At 44.0% G+C, this 22,056-nt stretch overlaps 1 long non-coding RNA gene across 1 annotated transcript in view; it reads left to right on the top strand.

Moving 5' to 3' along the window:
* LOC121075097 overlaps positions 1–22,056 on the top strand; it is a 28,642-nt gene that overhangs the window by 3,518 nt on the left and 3,068 nt on the right. The window contains exon 2 of the long non-coding RNA XR_005822718.1: positions 21,713–22,052. This is a non-coding gene — a long non-coding RNA (uncharacterized LOC121075097). The remainder of the gene's footprint in view (positions 1–21,712; positions 22,053–22,056) is intronic.

Here is a 22,056-nt window from a genome sequence, read left to right as displayed (position 1 = left end):
CTGATTAAAAACAACATCCAGTGTCACGTTTGTATAAAGAGGTGAACATCAACACCTTTTCCTGATACACTTGTGAATTTGTTAAGTCGTGTAATGGCAAAGGAGAGCGAGCTGTAGCTTTGTTTACATTCAGCCCAGAGATTCTGAACCTAACAGTGGTGTTAAATTCTACCAGTTACAATGTGTGCTGTAACTGGCAGGTGCTGAACACTGCTTTTGTTCTCGCCCGCAGGTAAAAATAACTCTCAGAGCCACATTGGTGAGGCTACACCATTTTTTGGTGGGCATCTCAGCCTTTTTCTCTGGCATATCCCCTCTGCTTGAAATTCCCAGCCATTGTCAGTGTTCATCTCTTGAATTGCCATATAGCCCTGCAAGGTCTTGAGAATCAGGTACTCGGGACAGGCTCAGGGAAATGCCAGCACAGACGGACAGATGCGCTACACATGCTATGGAGAGCTAAAGCACTGTTGCAAGGAACTACTAGAGACTCTTTGTACACAGAGAAGCAAATAATTGGTATTCCCTGTTCTGTAATCAAAAGCCATTCTTGGCTGGGGGAGATCCCTACAACAACATTCTTGCCTCCCCCTGAGAGAAGGAAGCCAATGATTATTCCGTTACCCTTCATTATCATTCAGTGTGGTATAAACTGGCCAGGACTTGAACTCTCAAGTGCCCAGGAGGGCCAGTACATGAATATACCTTGTGTCAGCAGAGGCCATTTCAAATAATACAGATGATGACAGATTGATGTTGGTAGCTCATTAGGCAAAGCACTGACCGAGACATCAAATTCCTTTCAGCAAGAGTATGGCTAGACTGTTTGCTGTTGTGTATTAATGGAGAGACACATTTTTCTTCTTTGATTTCTCTTGCTTCCTTCTTCCCACGTTTGCGTCAGACAGTGCTGGCTATCAGATCTGTCATCATGCTTGGCTTTCCTAATGCGAACAGCTGTGCCCGAAGAACCTAGGTGTAAAGCTAAACCAAATCTGTAGATACAGTATAGAGAGAACATTTCAACAAAAGACCTATGTTCACAAGCCTCCTGTGGCATACAGATTTTAATGTAATACTTGGCTTCTAGCTTGTCCAGATCCAATAGTACAATCTTCCTACTGACGCCTGGAAAGACAGAGAACAGATTTGTGAAGCAGTGTAAGGTGTATTTAGGTTGCCACCTCCTTGATATGCTGCTGACTTCTGCACTTGTGGATTACGCTTTCACACTTCTGGAACATGTTTTATCCCTTGCGGTTAAGCTGGCATCCTGTGGGCCAGAGCTGGCTTTCTGCCTCTTCCTGAGGAAGATGAGGAGCAATTCTCTAAGCAGAAAACACTGTCACAGTCCTCTGCTTACCTGTCACAGTCCAGCAGAGCAAGCCAGGTGACTTCTGCCAGTACCTTCCTCCCCAGTGATCTGTCTGTCCATGCGCCCCAGCAGAGTGCAGTGGGCAACTTGCTGCAGAGAAGAGAGAGAGGTCCAAAACTTAGTGGAAGAAGGAAACCCTAGACTATACTTGGTATTTGTGCCCTGCAAGGCTGAAATACTGTGTCGGCTGGGGGCCAAGTAAGGGCAAATGTGTCTGAGACTTGTTTGCCACGTGACTACCCTCAAAGGGCTGGTGCTGATGCCAGAAGAGAGGAGTCCACAGCTGCTCAAAAGGGATCAGAAAGCTGAGATGGACACCCAAAGGAAGAAATCAAAGCAAGGAGAAAAAGAGGGGAATACTCGGCAACTGAAAAGATTCCAGGGTGAGAATGGATGCTAAAATATCTGGGACTCAGATAGCTGTCTGCTGCAAAGAGCTTATTAGCCCATGCGTATGCCAGACGGTTGATCCAGCCTCATTGTACAGCATCATCTCTGGAGGTTCTTTGCAGCCCTGCAGTTCTATGGCTTTGTGATTTGATAAGTAATCTTACAATACACTGGGTACTTTATCCTCACAGCCTGTATTATACTCAGTGCTTTTCATATCCAAAATGGTTTTACAAAGTGTATCTGAGTAACTGTCCCTTGGAGGCAGGAAGAGACAAACATTGCATTTATACAAAATATAATCTTGGAATAAACACCATTACCATTTTAATATGGTAAATGCCGTAAATGGACCTGATTGCTACAGTATAAAAATGATCTCTTAAAGTGAATATGCATTTTTCCCTCTTTGCTGTAGTTTGCAGTTATATCCTTGTCTTTCAGCTGTGGGTTATGGTATACCTGTACAGTAAACTGCAAAACCAGTGAGGAACTGCTTTTGATAGAACTAACTTTAAGTAATGTCAGTGAGAAATGATGCTATGGCACAGTAGTCAGACATTTCCCACGTTTGAGTGTTGTGCTAGGCATCTTAACTGAAAAGATTATTGTTAACATTATGTCTAATGTTGCTAATCTGATAGTTCACATACCTTTTATTGATTTTGTTTGAATTGAGTTTGTAACTGTTGATTTGGTCTTAATTTATATAACCAGTGGCCAAATGCACTGTTTTCTCAGTAATTCTTGTGTTACAGAGAGCTAGATGCAATGACAGTAACTGAGTCTGGCAGTCTACCATCTGGGTACACACTAATAAAATAATCATCTGCATAATTTTGGAATTCATTGCAGATACTGTGGGAAAAATGTATTGGGTTTGATCTCAAATTGCAGACAGCCCATTAGAATAATAATGATACAAATAATTTCCCCTAAAATCCTGGAATGGTCCCTGGTGGGATTTGTTTTACATGCATCATGAAGCTGCCTATGTTAACTTTTCTTTGATATCAAAGGTAAATAGAGGGTGAATGATTAAATAATTTCTATTCAGTTTTGCTGAAAGTAAAGTTTCACTCAGTGTAAAATGAACAATTTTGGCTCTTTGTTATAACAGTAATGTGGGGGGCAGGGTCCTTTTTCTTGCATCACTACATGATAAACTAAATTAGGGCCTACAGACCTCAGCCACAATTGGGTCCCATTTTTAGGATCGATATACGTTTGTAAGGAGAAGACAGCTCACTCTCCAAGGAGTATATGCTCTTTGGCCTTTTCTGCATTCTGAAATCAACTGTAACTCACCCCAAAGCTGCCCCAAATGAATCCAGGAAAAGTAATAATTGCTTAAGAAGCACGTCTCTGTCAGAAGGTGTGTTTGGATCCAACACATCAGTACTATACTTTATTCAGGAGTGACTTCCCCTATTCAAGTCCAAGGGCCCTTTCTGCAGCTGGAGGGCCCCCCCATTAGGTTATTTCCTAAGTAACTATTTCCATTCTCAATTGCCACTCTGTCTCCATCCAGTTTATCTTTACCAAAAACACTGGAGGGGGTGCAGCAGTGTTTGTAGAAGTGTTGGAGCAATGAGCCAGACTGCTTGGTATCTTTGGTAGAGTGAGACAGGGGCTGGAGAACTGCATATAGTTTTGATCTTGAACACCACATATTGAAACTTCCCATCGACTGAAGTCTGTGAAAAGAGTTGTGGGAGGGGAAAATAGGAAAGCCCATGAAATTCTACTAAAATCCATTAAGTTGGAAGAGCTTTTAGGAAGGCCAGCCCAGAAGTGATATAGGTTTTGGTTGTTTTTGTTTTTTAATATTAAAACAACTATTTCTTACTTATTGGCTGAGTTACTGAGCCTGTCCCCTCAGATTAAGGACAATGTGGGATAGTTATCCCTAAAGATTGCACTCAGGTTTTTGGCTCTTGGACTTACGGAAAGGGCTTGAGTTGGGAAACCAGTCTGTCCATGTTGGAAGGGGCAACTGAATGGAAAATTATCAAAGGCAAAACATACCAAGGCAGTGTTAAATCCACTTGCAGAATACAGGAAGCTTGTGGTAGGAGAGATGGAAGGGCATGCAGGTTTTCCTAGAGCAGATGTTCGAGTTTGGTGTGTAACAAAGGACAAAGAAATCTGACCTGAAATGGAAGGAGAAAGGTGTCCATGGTGTTGAAGAGAAGTTACTAGGGCAGAAGAACCTGAGCCTACAAACAAAAAATGCTTCTGGGTAGTTAGGAACTAGGGGAGGTGCTGTGTATCGGGTTAAGCACATCGTACCTGCAGACAAACTCTATGCTTATAATTTTTAGTGTTTAAAAAGCTGTGAGAAACCCATACCAGTCACATGCCCCAGACAGGCATATTGTGAATTCAGGGGTTTGTACCGTCAGTGAGGTGGTGAACGTGCTGAGAGAGAACTGAGGAGATGGGGCTGGTAGCAGGTATTTAGCAATGGGCTCCACAGCTGCCACTGGTAGGTGTTCTGCAGCCGCCGCTCCGTGCCTGCGGACCGATGCCAGGAACCATGCCTAACGCTTCCCACTCGCAGCAAGCTCAGGGCAGCCTGGCAAGTGTCCATCAGAGGTGCTCAACCACATCTGTGACGCTGTGACAGGTTGGGGAAAACAGGGCAGGCACGGAGAATGGAGCAGGCACAATTCCCACGTCTGCCCCTAAGGCATGGCTTGACGTTGCCGGTCGGCTGATGTAGGGGAGGTCCCATCCCCTGTTCCTAGCCACGGCCTCTCACCCTTCTCTGGCATTCCTCCGTCATTCGTCTTGCCATGTGGTGAAGTGATGCAGGGAGCGGTGCCAGCAGCACGTGAATCATTCATTATGGTAATGTTAGTGCTTTGGCAGACCGACTCCATGAGTTGGGCTCACAGAGGTCCAGTGAGCAGCTCTGCTGGCATGAGGGAAACGACAGCGGCCAGCAGGAACCTGGATGATCTACCCACTGAGTCACCGGATCATAAAACTTCGTTTGGAAGGGATCTCTGGAGATCATCAGGGGAAAGCACCGACTCGAGGCAAGGATATCACCAGCACTACAACGGTGGTTGGAAGCACCAGCTTTGTCAACTTGAGTTTATTTGCGTGTGAAGCAGGGAAAGCTGAGGGACTGTTCGGTGATGTATCCAGAGACCTGTGGGTGAAAAGTACTGCCTTAGCGTGAAGGACTTCAAAGACCATGCAATAATGTCGGGTGCTATGCGTTGGAATTGTGTTTTTCCTGGCCTTCGTATAAGTTTTGTGATATATGGACAAATGTTTTAAGTACAAGGCTGAATTTGTTTGAATATTGAGATTTCTAAGCAAGGCATGTGAAAAAAATACAGTGATGTGTCATTGAAGAAGGGGTGATACACAGCCCCATATATTCATCTGTTCCTCTGTAGGTTTAAAATTAGTGGTTGCCTGGAAGCTGTTCCTGATGTGATAATGGATGTCATATTTATCTACCTAAATACGGTGATGTCAGAAAAGAGGGACCTTCTTTGCTCCTTTATAGTAGCTGTTTCAGACTGGAGCAGTTATAACCAGTTCCTTTAAAAAAATATTTACTTTTCATCAGACGTTTACATAACATGTTCTCCAAGGGAACAAATACTGTGTTTCGACATAGTCTGAAACATGAGAGATGGAAAAGAAGTTAATGAACAACATTTAAGTCAACATCAAAGCGCTTTCTTTCTCTAGTAAATACCCAGACCATCACGTTATGATGCAATAAGAAGAAGTTCATGGTCAGCCTCTTTCAGCTCACTCTTTAGTACATTTTTGAGACCACGTGCAAAAATCCTGAACTGCCTGGGAAAGAGTTAACTGGAGTCAGGGAGCATTAATGCATAGATACACCTTCAGCTGACCCCGATCTTCTTTGAGAGGTTCAGGGAAGAATTATATTAAGATATAAAATAATTTTTATTTTTATTTTATATTTTTATTATTTATTATTTATATTTTGTTGTCTTATTATTTTTGTTATTGTAAATAAATAAATAAGAAGGGAGAGCCCTAGAAGCCCCTCCAGAGGAAGGAAGAGCCTGGTGACAAATACTGTGGGGTTCTTGAAAAAACAGACTGCCAGGCTGGCAAGAAAGGGGTGGAAAGGAAGAAATACTGCAAGGCTGAGGATATTTCTGGTATCCTCAGCCCATGGCAGGGGTCTTGCCTTGGAGTGCTGGGGAAGCAACAAAGCTTGTTTTCCTATCTGGGAATGAGGATCTGTCCCAAACAAATCTGCACTCTTTGGTTCCAACTGGCTGGTGTGAGGACACTTCACTAGCTGAGCAGACCTGAGGCTGCGTTAACTAGATGACTGAGTCCTGAGAAGAGCTAGATCTTTGTAGACGTGCATGTGGAGTTTGCTCCATGCACGGACAGTCCCAAGCCATGTAAGCCTGCCTTGAGTAGCACACAAACCTTTTGCTGCGGCTTTTCATTTTATCAGAAGCTGTAGCCTTGCTCCGACTGTAGCAGGAAATAGCAGAAAACTGCCTGCATTCCCCTTCCCTTAAGAATATAAAAGCTATTGGCAGAGGCAGAAAAGAAATTACCACAGCAAAATCTGGAGAGCTCTGTGCACTTTCATGGGGGGAAGTGGGATTTGGGGGCAAGGTGCTTTTTGACCCAGAACTCCAAGAGACTGAACACGTGAAATTGTTTATCCCAGGCATATCTAACAAATGAACAAATGGGACATCAGGCTTGTGATTGGAGAACAGCAAATAAAAATTACCTATATTTAAAAGTACTAACTACAGGGCTGCTAAACTTGTACCAGTAGCATGTAAGGCTTATGATCAAATTTTGGAGGGAAGAGTAGCGTGAGAGAGGGAGGAAAGGGGAACGAGAGGAGAGTGAAATAAAATGCAAGTTTTTACCAATGTTGGGTCATGTCACACTATTATTTTTAAGATACTCCATTTTGATAGCCAGAGAAAATGTGGTAGGTGTCCTAGGTTTTAATGAAGTGTTTGATAGCTGCCACATGGGGAATTACTGAAGATGTTACTTACATGTTACAATTCTGGCTAAATGGGAGACAAAAATATGCTTAACAGGAAGAATACCAGCTTGGAGGAAGGCTAATCATGAAGTTTCCAAGATATCTCAGGTTAGTCTTAAAACAGATTCTGCTTTAATATATTCATTAATGTCTTCAGCACACAGGTAGGGATGCACTTATGCAAGTTGCTGGTAATATTTAGAGGGCACATGAATAAAGGAGGATCAGGATATTCTATGTGATGGGCCAGGTGACCTTGAGAACAGGAGAAACAGAAGTGGAATGAAATTTGACAAAGAAAAGAGGAAAGCTGAGCCATGTGGTTGGAGAGTTAGTGCTGTAAGCTCATCAGAAGCATAAATAAAGGTACAGGAAAATGTGGGCATTTGGCCTGATTTCGGGATGATTGGACTGTCAGCAGGAGGCGTCTGAAAAAGAAATTCCCTGTCTGATGGTGTCTTGAGGAGCAGCAGACAGGGAAGTGTGAAGGCCATTGTTGAAGGAACTGGCATGACACCTGCAGCACCATATACTGTCTGCTCCTCCCGAGCTTCAGCTTAGTTGGGTGTAGGAAAAGGCTTCTAAGATGAACAGAGTCCCTTAGGTTCCCTTATGCACAAGCAGACTAGGGAAATACAGTTCTTTTATTCTTGTGAAGTGAAGAATAAGGGTGAGCAAGAGCAAAGAAAACTTTTTTTTTTTTTTTTTTTTTTTTTTGTGGCATGGTATAGCCTTTCAGACATTCTTAGTCACTAAAAGCTGGACAGATTGCACAGTGTGTCTGTCTGAAGCAAAGCAGTTCACCCATGCTTCCTCAGCCCGTGTTTGCACTGTGCAGTGATCTGGATGCTCCAGGCACAGGGCCGTCCCTGCAGGCCCAGCAACAGCCCTCGTTAGAGCAAAGAGAGTCCTCATCAGACCCATCTTAAAAAAAAAAAAAAAAAAAAAAAGAAAGAAACTGTGGAGACAGGGAACGGCAATGTGGTGATAATTCCACCTCCCCTGTGTGGGAGGCCGGCATGCAGTGACTGCAGAGCTATTAGGTATTTGTTTACGTATCCCTTAAAAAGGAGGGGTGGAGGATGCGGATAAAAAAATCTCGTCGAAGATCTGCCATCACAGATGGAAGGAACAAATGGATGTAAAGTCATGTGAATGTATACCCCATGCAGATCCCGTGGCAAGGCAGATTTAAGTAACTGTGTCAGTAAGGATATGTACCTAAGTGGAATGGTTCCGAGTCACAGCGGGAAGGCAGGCCTGCGGCCTCCATTTTACAGACGTGGGCCTGAAGCGACTGCCAGAGTCGGTGCCGTTGTACCAGTTGGCTTTCGGCCCAGTATTTTGGTTTGCTCGACCAACTGTCTTTTCACCTTTGCTCACAAACAGCAGCAGATAAAAGTTGGCCGTCTCTGTGCTCTTGTTGGGGACTTGATCCCCAGCACAGGCTCACTTATCGGACCTCTGTACCCAAGGCAGCATTAATTGGCTCGGATCCACCCGAGCGGAGGTCCCTGGAGCTATGCTGATTTCTACCAGAGAGCGTTCTGACCTAGCCACTCAATTTCTGTATGTAAAAGAGCTAATCAGATGTTTCAGCGAGCTTAAATTAGTGATAAAAGGTAACTCTTCGCTCTATTCATGAGCTGGAACCATATTTGTTGTGTGAGTATGTGCTGAGGAAGTGAGAAAGTTGTTCCCAAGACACCCCGATGGATTTATTCCATCTCCCTGGGTCTCTCAGGCCAGGCCGTGTTTTGTCTGCACGCTGTGTTCACGTGTGAGATCCTGAGCGTCGGTGTCACAACCCCTGCTTAAGTGGCCTCTATTTTTATTAACCCTACCTTACAAGATAAATAAATAATCTAGAAAGATAAATAAGCGACGGCACAAAAAGCACAAAAAACACAAATGGCTCAAGGTGCAGTACTGACTTACCAACAGTAGGTGGTACTAACACATCTCCAGTAACAACATATTTCTGATGGATTTGAAAGGCCAAAAGAGGCTTAGATCTGAATCCGCTAAAAATCATACAAGCCAAAGGCTGTAGAATATCATCTCCTCAACATCAGAGGGTGTTTAGCAGCCCAGTCACGGCCATATGTCAGTCTGTTGAGCTTTGCTGAGTTCTCAGCTGAAAAACGACCATACAGGAGAGTGGCAGGAAGCAGAGCGGTTGTTATGAGACTTTGTGAATTTTAAATCTATTTTCAGGAGTTCATAAAAAATTCTCTCTAGCCTGCACTGGAGAAGCACTCTGAAAAATTATTGCAGAGATATGAAAGGCCAGGGTGGAAGACTTCTGAAATGCAGCAGCATAGGTTTTTACTCCTTGCTTTAACCTTTTTTTACCCTAATGATGTCTTCATTCTCTATCTTAATTATCTCTGAAGGAAGTCCTGGTCTTTCCTTCCTATGCATATAGGATCCTGCAAATGTCATTAAGTCACGTTGTTTCGCTGCACTGAGGAGCCCAGGGAGCGTTTCTGCCATCCTTCTGCATGTGATTGACACAGATTTTTGTAACGGGTAGCAGTTCACCTGGACCGGTTTCCATGGTGCCGTTAAGCTGGAAGTGTGGGATCTGGCACTCATTTGCTAAGGGCTGATGAGGAGTTGAAAGGGATTTTTCCCCTTGACCTCTTTACTCAAGGTCATTAGTGCTAATCAATTTCCTTATTGGATTTCAAACGTTCAGGTCCTCTTCTTAGCTGTACCCTCTGAAATTTGCAATAAGGACTGATTCAAGAGAGATGATCAGTTCTGCAATATGACAATTCCTTTCAGCAGCCACTGAAAGGTAAACCAGATACTTGCTAACCAGTAGACACCTCTGCTTCTCCAGAGATAAAGTGAGCTATGTTCCATTGCAACCAGCTAGCGACATTCATGCACAGTATAAATAGAAAGGGATGAAAATACTAAAGAATAGCTTTGGTTTTGGCCAGGAATGGTTTCAGTATATCTGGCCCAGCCTTTGGGCCGGGAGCTTATATCAGATTCTCTCTCATAGCCTGTTTTATAAGTTTAAAGTAACCTTCAACTATTCATTAAAATATGAGACGCATATTTTCTGTGGCAGTGATAGGAACAAAAAGCATATTTTGTTTGCCTGTCTATCACTGTAGGCTAATAAAGCTTTGCACTGTGAAGAGATGCACCATTTATGTGCACAGTAATTGACAGAGATGTGGTAAAAGCCAGTTTGCCAGTGTCTGTTGACTGATGTTTTGAGCATGTTTTTGTATTGCCCTTGAAGTTAAGATTACTGAGCACTTACAGTATTGTTTGCTAGCCATTACATATATCCAGGTACGTGTGGCAAAAAAAATTTAGTGCTTAAAATCAAAGCTAGCCATCAGTCCAGATCCCAAAGAAACCAATGAAAGGTTCCTGTAGATTGTGGGAGAGAACAGGTTGGGCTTGCAGAATCTGACCAAATATACCATTGCAAATATACTATGCGAGGATGCTTATCCACTTCAGTGGGTGAACACAGTCAGGCTCTGTGCTTTCTCTGTACGTACGCACCCTCACTTCTGTACCCACACATGTGTGTGTGTGTGCACATATACAGCTACAGAAGACAGATCCCTGAAATCTATTCAAAAACATTTTTGAGGTTAGGACTCGTCTTCAAGGAGTTTTGCTTCCTCCTAGAACAGTCAAAATTAATAAACTTTTAGTCTAAGAACATACACCAGGTTTCAGTTTAGCAGTATCTGTCAGAAACAAATGCACTTAGATTTTTTTTTCCAGATAGCTGTGAAATAAATAATGTAAATATCCTTACTTCCAGACAGGCAAAACATATTAAAGAAATGGTTAAATATACCCGTGAGAGAGCTACCAATCAACACTTTTTTTACTAGTTTTGTTTTGCATTCTTTTCTGACTAGTATATTCATGACCAGCTGTTTTTAGAGCTAGTAAAAATTCTCAAGCTCACATTAGGAAGGGTTTCAGTTACATGATCTGTAGCTACAGTTGTTAGAACACTTGGCATGGCATTTAAAAATGAGAAAATTGTTTTTATTGAGTAAAGCACCAAAGCTCTGAAACAATATTTCACTGGACTTACAGAAAATGTTTTTGAACTTTGCCATTAATGACCAACTGACAGGCAATTTGGTAGGCAGGGAGTTTCCAAACGTGACTTAAAATAACGCCCATTTAATCTGTGCGAACGTTAGAAATTTCAGTGCACTTATATGGGAAGGACTTGTACCAAATTGCCCTTGACCAGTATTTCCTTATCCACACTTACGTGCTAGCTCTTCTGTCCCAAGAGTTGCCTTCATATGGTGGTGAAGTATACATGCAACAAAAGCCTCCTTTGTCTTTGTAGGTCACCTTAAATAGCGAGGCTAGCAAAGTTTAGTCAAATTCTAGCAATTTTTGGCCTTCAGTGTGCACTGGCTAATAACGTTTCTTGTTTTCTGGGCAGAAAGTACCTATCTTGTGTACCATCAGTCTGTCTCTGTCAGGCAGCTTGTGCAAGCCTCTGTCTCCATTACGGAGGAGAGCACAATAAGAAGCGTGTTTGGGCTGTGCTGATAGAGGAACTGGGGCCTATAACGGTGCAGAGGCTTGTTGCTCTCTCAGATTACTTCAGACTCCAGAGAGAAAATAAATACTGAGAGTTAAAAGAATGTATGAAATTCAGAAAGGCTACAGGAAAAACTAGCCTGCCATTCTCGGAGCAGCAAAACTAATGAAATAAGGATGGATGATTTTATCTACCACTGAGATTCATTAGGCAGGATCATTTCAGGATTCCTGAAACCGTGAGGAGGGCACAAATGTCGGTGTTGTGTACCACTGCTTCCCCTGGGAGGGGCTGGGGGCTGGAAAAAGGGGGAAGGAGAAGGCAGTAAGGATCCTGCCCAGCTGAGGATGTGTGGGAAGGGTCCCTTGCTCCACGCGCACCCAGCCAAATCACTCTCCTTGTCTCCTCAGCCCTGGATTTCCATGCTGCCTGCAGCCCTCTAGCACTGAGCATCCCTTCAGTCCTGAGCATCTGCCCCTCATCCTGCTGCCTGAAACACTGGATGCTCCCAGCCGAGGGCACACCAGCCTCCAAGCACTTCTTGCTGGAGTCCCAAGCCCCATCTCCCATCCACAATCCCAGCAGTCTGCAGGCAGTAGCAGGCTCTCGGGTGGTTCTTGCCCCTGGGTGGGCTGGCAGATCTCCGACACCGTGCACCAAGGGGCTGGGGTGGAGAGGGGCAGCCCTGCAGAGCTCACTGTTCACTGGCAGAGAAAGGGACCTTACTGGCACATCTCAAATGCCCTGTGATCAAATCCCAGCCACAGTATTTCCTCCTTGAAAATCATTCCTGGTTTTATGTCATAGTCACCGCCTCCAAATGAAAATTAGGAAAATAACTCTACAGTCAACACAGATCAGAGGAAGTAGTGTCAAAGAATCTGGGTGATAGTTTTATTTTTAGGGTGGAAGTGGCCGTGGCTTTGCGTGTGAGTGAGCAGAGGGTGCAAGATCCATAAGGAAACCAAACACTTGGCCTCACATTCAGACATCACACTGTGTCTGCTTTTAACCAATATTGCAACTAAAGGGATTGAGGAAGTCAAATATTGGTGGGGCAGGGTGAGATTTTTCGGTGGTTGTGTAATGAGAATTGTGGCATATTCCTGCCTTTTTTTTTTTGTACTCAGCTGGAGTGTAACTAACGTCTGTCATGGTACCACTAGTCGAGTTAAATACGCTGGAGTGGAACTGGGGGTGGGGGTGGGTGGGGAATCAGGAGGAATAATTCGGTCCTACAACCATCACTTCCAGGCTGGAAGCTGGACAGTATGGAGATGTGACAGTTCCCTGACAGTTGCTTTTGTCCTGCCAGAGACAGTTGTAACAATTACACTTGCACTTAATTACTTCGCTTCGACTGTGGTAGGCTAAAGCATTCAGCAGGATGGGAGGTGTTAAGAAGCAGAATGCATTTTAAATTTAGAAAATCCCCTTGAGAAATATCCTTATTTCACACTTATTATTAGTAAAGCCAGCTTTGGAGAGAAAATCTTTGCTTCCGTGACTGGAACCAGTGTCTTCAGCAAGAAGCAGATGTATAGAAATCTCTCGTGTGGGGACATCAATATTCCATCTGTTCTGCAAATCTAGGAGCTGCTGAGTCATCTCATGCCGTGTGTATTTGACATAATTTTTAGAGGTTATCAATACTGAGACACTGAGTGCTTAACCGATATATAAATACGGTTTTCTATCCTACTTCATTTTCCTGTGAGCCAGAATGTAAATACTTGTCTGATCCTGCCACTGTTAAATTCAATGACTAAACTCCTTGTTTGTTCCAACGGCGGGGGATTGAATGTTGCAGGCTTAAATAATTGAAATAAGTGACCCATAGCGTTACAAGGCACAGATCCAACAGACAGAAGGTCATTTTCTTCTTAAGCTGTTTAAAGGTGTGAATTAAGATGCCTATGAAAAATGCTTAACCATTTCTTCCAGATTCACCCAGGTAGCAAAATACATGCAGAGCAAGCAGAGTTTGTAGCGGGAGGGTTGGAGCAAAAAATCACCAATAACATATTGTGCAGCTCACAGGCTTGGCTGAAGCTGTCAGCACCCACCAGTTTCTGTTGTGCTGCTCACGGGCTGAGTTTTTCTGTTTCCTGTGCTCGTTGTGCACCTTGTGTGTTAGGCTCCTTTGAAAATTTGGGTACTTGTTTTGCTGCCTAATTGGAAGCAGAAGTCGTTTGAAAACGTATTTGCTTTCCCTCCAGGGATGGTACTACCCCAAAATACAGAGTATGCTTTGGCTTAATTTAATAAGTCATAATCTCTTCTCATATTTTACTGCATTTTAGTGCGAGGTGATTTTTTCCAGAGATGACTCAAAATAATACAAAAGAAACAACCTTGTCCTGTGAACAACACATGAATTATAGCTGATAAAATCAAGATAGTTTGAAGGCTTGCCAGCACAAGGAATGAACTCCCTCAGATTCCTAACTTACAGAGTAATGTTAGCAGCCCCAGATTTCCCTAGTAATTCTGAAGTTTAAAGGAACCTTAAGGACACTCCAAGGAAATCAGTGGAAAGAGAAGGTTTCCTATTAACACAGAAAAGAATCACTGTGAAATGAGGGAAGGAACAAAGTGATTTCTGCCGTTCTGATGAAGACTCGCAGCTTACGATGCTCTTGGACACACTTAACCTGTGCCTTTTGGATGTGGATGTTGTTATGCTCATTGGGAACTGCCATCTCAAGGAAGCGTGTAATGCTGCGTGTAGAAATGTCAGCATAGCAAAACGAGGTGCTCGCTTGGTTTTCTGAGTTTCTTGCACAGGGGATGTTGTACTGAAGCACCGTAGACTGCATTATCTCCCAGCTCCTTGCCAGGTGCTGTTCAAGATGTGAGCTCTGGCTTTTAAAGCCGTTTATGGGTGGAATACAGCATATTGTGCTGGCTCCAGTCTGTGAGCCTTCAGACGGGAGGTATAAATTCAGCATGTAGCTATAACTGAGCATTCAGAGATTTGCGTCGTGAATCTCATCTATTTGGTAGCCTGGTGGAGCTGCTGTTTATTTTTATGTTGGAGAGCATCCTTCAGTCAGGCTTTTCTACAAAGGGAAGTGGAACTGATTCAAAGAATGAATATATGGGGTTTTATAATATACTGAACTCATGTTTAAGGATCCCAATAAATTCATAAAAATTCCTCCTATAAAGATCTGTAGAAGAGTCTCTCTTTAACCTCATCAGTTTCTCTGTACCAGAATGCAAAAAAATGAACTGATTTCAGTGGAGAGTATCTTGTGTGCTGAAACCAGCCCCAGTTCAGTAAAAATAAAATAAAATAAAAAAAAAATAATGTGTGCAAACACTTTTACATTAAGGATGTGCTTCAAGGTTTTGGATGTAGATGGACTTGTGCATAAAGTAAAACTTGCATAAGTTTAGGTATGAAAGAAAATGACACAAAGCACGTTGGACTGCCTCAGCAAAACACTTTGGTATGGCTCCAGGAACTTTGTTTCACACTGGCATTTTTTTCACAGCACACGTGATGCACGGTCCTGGTATTTCTGGAATGACAAATAATGCTCAAAGCTGCTCTTAGGCCGTGGCAGATTATTCATTTCTCTTGATGCCTTGCACAAGAGTTTTCAGAAGCTGTCCACCAGCTCTGAACCTCAGAGCTGCGTGCACTGTTAGGATTTATAATCACAGTGCTCCTCTGCCTCGGACTTCAGAGTTATGTTCTTGAATGTTCCCTGCCCGTTTACTCTCTGCTGGTGATTTTTGGTGCTTTCTAGAGAAGGGCCTCTCCAAAACTAATTCTCAGAAATGAGACACCTTATGCCACTGGCAATATTTAAAAATGCCTGAAGATCCTATTCCAGATTTCCTTCATAGCCCTGCCACGTTACTTGACCTCTCAGCAGCTTCACTTTCTTCACTTGTAAAGGAGGCAGAATTATGTATAGTGCCATAGAAGCACAGTATCACAGAATGGTGTGGGTTGGAAGGGACTTTAAAACCACCTAGTCCAACCCCCTGCCATGGGCAGGGACACCTCCCACCAGCCCAGGCTGCCCAAAGCCCCATCCAGCCTGGCCTTGAGCACCTCCAGGGATGGGGCACCCACAGCTTCTCTGGGCAGCCTGTGCCAGGGCCTCACCACCCTCTGAGCGAAGAATTTCATCCTTCTATCTAATGTAAATCTCCACTCCTTCAGTTTAAAACCATTACCCCTTGCCCTATCACTACAAGCCCTTGTAAAATGTCTCTCTCCATCTTTCTTATAATCCCCTTTTAAGTATCAAAAGGCTGCAATAAGGCCTCCCTGGAGCTTTCCATGTTGTGCGCACGCTGTGCAGCTTAATTCAGAGACACGAGCAAGAGGTGCTCTGAACTCCTGGGGTGCGGAATGCAATTAAACTACACAATATTAGTAGTGCTGGAGTTTAAATAACAATAACGTTTATTGTAAATATCCTGATCCTTTACTTTATGCAGAACTATCTGAATGACCATTCCTATTACAAAGAAATGTGGCCAGTGTGGTGTGGGTGAGGACTTAGCTTCACAAAAAAATTACATTTGGCTTGTGTGGGGACAGAATTCCACTTCATCGTTAATCTTCAACCTGTGTAAATCTGTGCAAGACCAGGGCTTCTATATTATGAAAATATGAGTTGTCCTTGATTTTTATAAGCCCTACAGATCCATTTATTAGGCATAAGATATATTTAAAAGGAGAAAAAGCATAAATGTACATTTCAAAACAGTTAAATGTTGCTGGCATTAAATATATGTTAGTCTTATAAATAATTTGTAAAGACTATTTCAGAGGAAAGATTAATCAAAGTTCAGAAGTATCCCGGAGTTAATGATAACTCATTACAACCACTGTCTGAAATCAGTATGTTCTTTCCAAACTCTTCAAAGGACTGCTCCCTACTCCAAAATACTCAAAGTCTAAGTCAAGGAGAGAGAAACCCCTGGAAAAAAAAAAAAAAAAAAAAAAGCTTCTCGGTGTTTTTCAGCTGCTGAGATTGAAATTGGTTGAGGTTGATGGCAGTCTGCTAATGACTCTCTTATCCTTGAGGATTTTTTAAAAAATGAAGACTGCAACACAAATGAGATGGAGAGATTGCGAAATCTGCGTGGAGGAATCAGTTCCCCGCTGCCACATTTTTAGCCTGAGAAGTACATCGCTACAATTTGAGGCAGACTTTCCAGTCCTCCCCATGTAAGTGTAATAGTGGTTATTTTAAATGCATGCATCATACTGAAAGGTTGGTGGAATGGATGCTTTCTAGTTCAAGGTCTGCTGCTGAAAACATTTTCTGCTTTATTAGCTTTATGTGTGCTGTGATGTCTCAGAGCGCTCAGGGGGACTACTCTTGGGTGCCAGGATTTGCAGGATTCAGGCTAGAACAGGAATGTGAGATTAGTCTCTGAACCAGCACTTGAGGACACGCTGCAGACGTGCAGAAGGCAGCAAAACTACACTAGGTGCTGTCTGTTTGCCCCCTCCTGATGTCACTCAGAGGTTTCCCCTTCAGTCCGTTGCTGCACCACCTAGCCCTAACAAATCACTTCTTTACATCATCTGCACCAACCAGAGCCGTGCTCTCTTAGCTCGCTAGCAGTTAATATTTGAGTAATTTTCTCTAACAAAGAGAGCCGCTTTTTCACGGAGAAACTCTTTATCAGCCTGGCAGCTTGTGAACTCCTTAGCGTTGGATCTGCTGCAGCCAGTGCTCCTGCTGGAATCGATAGTCGTATTGATTGAGGAGCAACCCAAGGGCCGGGGCCTCAGGCTTGGCTAACGCAGCTGAGAGATGAAGTCGGTGATTGAATTGCTTTCAGCAGAGTTAGGAGCCGTCCCCTAAGACAGGAGATTTTCTGCAGACTAGAGATTTTAGATGTCCTCGTATGAACTGCCATGTGTAGACAAGTGACCCCCAAATCAATCTTTTCATCCTAGGAGCATGGCTCTCCAAGTTCTCGCTGTGACTCCATTCCCAAGAGCAGCTCGGAGGTGCTGCCTCTCGTGCTTCCGCAGGCGTGTTCCCCATTAAGGCCAACTCCCCTCGGCGCAGAGCAGTGCGTTTCAGCTTGCTGTCTGCTCTGGCAGAGGGAGGCTGTGGAATGACCGGGCACAACAGGACCCCAGAGCTACCCCGGGTCATGCTACCAGGGACGTTACAGCCCTTTGCTCCCTTGGCCATGAAGGAACGCAGCTTTACTTGCTGCACGTCTCCACATCTTTTCAGTGCCTGTCTAGTGCTTTCGCCTTTTCGTCTTTCAGAAGTAGCCCAAAAAATGAACACTGCCAAGCCAGGAGAAACAAAGCGTTAATTGCCACGGTCATCTCAGGGGCAAACCAAGCCTGGAGCACTTCAGTAGCTGGGCTTCATAACCTCTCTGCTTGGTGCCAACGTGGCCAGCCTCTGGAGAGCTCACAGACTCATTCATCACCTTGGTTAACCAGCTTTATCTAGCAGCATGGCTGGGGCCAGTTACAATTACTAAAGCTCCTGGCTTTGGATGAAGCCTCCCTGACCTCCTCAGCAGGACAATATCCTTCTTCAATACTGATAAAGGCCTTATTCTGCGCGCAATTACACAGTTTTCCGCCGGGTTGTTCTTGACTAACACCAGTGTTAGGAAGACACAGCAGATTTCTAATATGTTTACACGGGTTATTATTTTGTTTTGCTTTTTAAATTGATCCCGATTGATCGATACTTTTCCCATGGCACAGTGAGAATCAAAGCCAGAACTGTGTCTGTCTGCTTATCAATGCTACTTTTGTAGAGGAAGACAGTATTGTTTGTTGCGAAGAACATGATATCTACAGGGTAACTGAGGTTTGTCTATGTGAGAATTAAACTGATGCAGAAATTTAAAGTCGGGTCAAAATTTATGTGAACATACTTATTCTGGTGTATGAGAGGTTTGTCAGAGTGTAGCTTAAAGGGAAACTCAGACTTAATCTCTGGGTATTTGTCTGCCCTGACTAGAAATACTAACTTAGTTAACTGTGTTTTCTCTGCTCAGTGCTCCAAATTCTGACCTCGTGTGAGGTCCACAGGAAGTGTTCAGTTACCTAAGAACAAGTAAGTGCTCTTTTCCTCCATGAGACTTTTCTTGCCCAAGTGGTTCAGGTCAGCTACTGTGATAAGCTGTGATCAGATACCTGTTTCTGGGTGCAATTGTGCTTAAAAAAAAAAAGGGAGGTTATTGTCTCCCAGGCTTTCCTCCCATCCCTGACTCCTCCCAGCGGTTTGTCACTGTCTCCCTGCAAGATGTTATCACATCCCCAGATTGTTTGCAGAGATGTTCATAAGAGTGCCTTTAAGATGCTTCTGCCCAAATCCTCTGGGTTAGCAAAGAGCTCTTACTTAAGCCGTTTTAGGTAAACCTGTCTTGTTTTGATTAATAGGGATTGGGAATGCTCAAATGATCAGCTCTTGGGGGCTGTGTGTCTTGCCTGCCTGCTGTCTGGTGGCAGGGCAGTGGCAAGTAACTGGAGACAGTAACCACTCAGAGGTTTGCAGAGACCACATCTGCCCAGCGTCCCAGAGTGACTCCTCAGCCTCGGTGACACCAGCAGTGGTGGGCTGGGACTCCTGGGCTCTGCTCCTGATTTAGCTGCTGGCCCACTCTGCAGTCTCCAGTGCACTGTCTATGCCTCAGTTTCTGCATCAAGGCACAATCATCTACACAGCAGGAGGACAATGAGAGCTAATTGTGAAGTGATTTGGTCTCCTTGGCGCTGAGTTACAGGCGATCGGTGCCACTTCGGCACTTCATAAGAATTAACTTTTTTTTTTTTTTCTGATGTCTTGAGTAAATGAAAAGCGAAATTTGTGTTCACAATGGGAAACTATACTTCGCTTTGAAGAATGGTGTTTATTCTGATGACTCGCTATCAGGATTGTTGCTCTGTGAAGTGGCCCAGCAAGGAATACTCCTTTTCAGCCCCCAACAGAACAAGCACACAATTCCCAGGAACAATGTGTCAAACTATTTAGCTGTCCATGCGGAGGGCTAAAATCTTTTGTCTAGGTGCCCCTGAAATTCCCTTCAACTTTGTATAGATGGGTACGGTTAACGAGTGCATTCTTGTGTGTATTCAATTAAAACTCACATCAGCTTCTCAGAGACACCAACAAAAGTAACACTAGAGTAAGCAATAGCAGCCCAAGCTCTTTAGCTGAAATCATTCTGACTTTATTTTTAGCCTACAGGGTGATGTTAGTTGTTACTAAGAAAAAAAAAAAAAAGGAAAAAAAAAAAGGTTGTAATGTGCTAGCTAAGTTGCCAAGGCTCTAATGTGTATGCAAGACAAATTGTTGATAAAAAGCCCTACATGTTGGTGAGAACAGCAGAAAAGGAGTCCCTTTCCAACATTACTACAAGTTAGGAACACTTGTTTTTTTTTTTTTTTTTTCCCTGAAGACAGGCACATAAAGGCATGCTGCAGTATGAAATATCTGTCAGCAATGCCAGCAGGAGGAGTTCTCATCCCCGGGTGACTTGAGTGACAGAGCATCATCCCTCAAGTGGCCACCTCTGTCGGCAGCAGGCTGCGGGGCTGAGGTAGGAATGAGCAGTCAGGGGTCATTTCACTGCTGAAGGAGACAGAGGAGGTAACTACCCAAAGGTGGCTGCTAAAGTGGCGCACGGCCATGCTGCTTCTCACTTTGACTGATATGCCTCCTTACAGCGCTCTGGCTTTGTAGAGCAGTCTTGCATACACGTGGATGTCTTTAGTCTGTATGTGGTCTAAGTGTGTTCCAGTGGAACAGCTGGGAGTGCAACACTGCTTGTCTGGCTGGCAGAATCTAGAATTGAGCCCTTAAAACAAAAATTAACAACTATCCCTTGGCGATGGCAAAGGGTCAGTGTGCAAAGTGAGTGATTTGGTAAAACTGTTGTAGCCCAGGAATTAAAAATCTATTTTAAAGCAAGTATCTTTGCAGAAAATTCCCACTTTTCAAATTATTATAAGATGCTTTCAGCTCTCCCAGGATGATATGATGGATGACAAGAAAAGCAAATTAAACATACTGAATTTAAGCTGGTTTACTGCTTAACTGTGTCCTTTACGGGGTTTACTGTTTTTTATTTTAAGCTGCAAAAGGGTTATTACCATCTTAAAGCTGTGAGCTCTAGGCTCCAAATCCGTATAACATCATGCAAAAGTAAATGGGACAGTTAACTGACAGACACTAACTTACTGCTGGAAGCTCACACGAGCTTCTGGCATTAAAATCCTGCCTGGGAAGGCACAGGCCAAATCCTGCCATCACCCGAGGCAAGCACGGTTTGAGCACAGCCCCTGGGTTACGGGACGTGGTTATAGGGCCACTGCTCTGCACCCAAAGGGCACCTTGGCCTCTGGTGCTCGTCCGAGCAGTCGCAGTGTGACAGCCCCTCATGGCTGAAAAGAGGAAAGATGGAGTAGGGGGGTTTTGGTGGGAGATGGGGTCTCCCAGAGCAGTCTGACCCAAGTCATTCCCCCAAGGGCAGGCTGGGGTTGTAGGACTCCCTCCTGGCAGCCTCCACTCTGGCCTCAGAGGCCGTCTCTCCCTCCCTCATCTCCTCCATGCCAGGGCTCCTTTGTAGAGCGCTGCCAGACGTCTGCTGGCAGCCGCTCCCTCTCTGATCACTGCTCCGCTTGCCATGCAGCAGGAGCCAGCAGTACCTCGCACCACCTCAAGTGACATTAGTTAACTGTCCTTTTTTCCTCTCCGTGGCTGTCTCCGTGGCCCCCTGTCACCGTTGTGTGGGTTTGCTGTGGCACCAGGCTTCCTCCTTCCCCAGCAGGATGGAGCCACGGGGCAGGACCTGGGGCAGGGAGGACAGCGCAAGAAGCCTTTCCCCTGCTCTGCTTTCCTGACACATTTCTCCTTGCTCCCTACAAAGGCTCATTTTCTCAGGCTGATTTCAGAAGCAGTGGGAGATGCCGATGTGAAGCCAGCACTGTGAAAGCACGCTGAAACCTAGCTTAGACTTGGAGCCTGGCCTAGCCAGATCAGCAATAAAATTTTCAAAAAGAAAGAGGAAAAAAGCTATTTCCCATCACAGGAGCAGTGGGGTGTTTTCCATGGGAACAATGATGTTCTGGTTAAGTTCTAAGAACTTTTCTAATTATTAGGCAAAACCAATGTGAAAGCTGATGTCAGCAGGAAGAGCTGATGGGAGGAATTATAATTGTGTCTGGGGCCATATGAAAGCATTATACCATGTCTTGCTCCAGACTTCGCATGACTCATTTTCCTCCTGGTCAGGATCTTGTATTGAAGTGCAGACTGGCAGTTGTCTGGATCTTTCCTAATGCCAAAACTGCTGTTAAGTTGGTTTTGTTAGTGTTTTTTATTTTTATTTTATTTTTATTTTTTTCCAGTGCCACTGTGAGAAGTACCATCAATAGAATGTCTTTGCTGCGGAGGGAGCATCAAGCAAACACCACGCTGCATGGGGCAGTAATTGCAACACTTGCTGCTGATTTATTGTCAGCAAGTTCTTTTGTGGAAGGAATCCTTACTCAGTTCCAGCCATAAAACTCCGCTGGTTTCAGGAGGAATTGTGGCGGCTTGCCACTTCTGAGTGTCTGCCTCTGAGCATTTAGATCTTTATTGTATGTAGATTTTCTCTAGAAACCCATTTGCTGCTGAGACCTACATTAGACACCACAGCTTACAACCGTTCAAAATTGAAGTGTAATTTCCATCTGCAAAGCTGAGGTAA

The sequence above is a fragment of the Cygnus olor genome, chromosome 9 (genome assembly GCF_009769625.2).
Source record: "Cygnus olor isolate bCygOlo1 chromosome 9, bCygOlo1.pri.v2, whole genome shotgun sequence".
NCBI classification, from domain to species: Eukaryota; Metazoa; Chordata; class Aves; order Anseriformes; family Anatidae; genus Cygnus; species Cygnus olor.
Note: the sequence above shows the minus strand (reverse complement) of the source record. Positions and strands in the feature narration are given on the sequence as shown.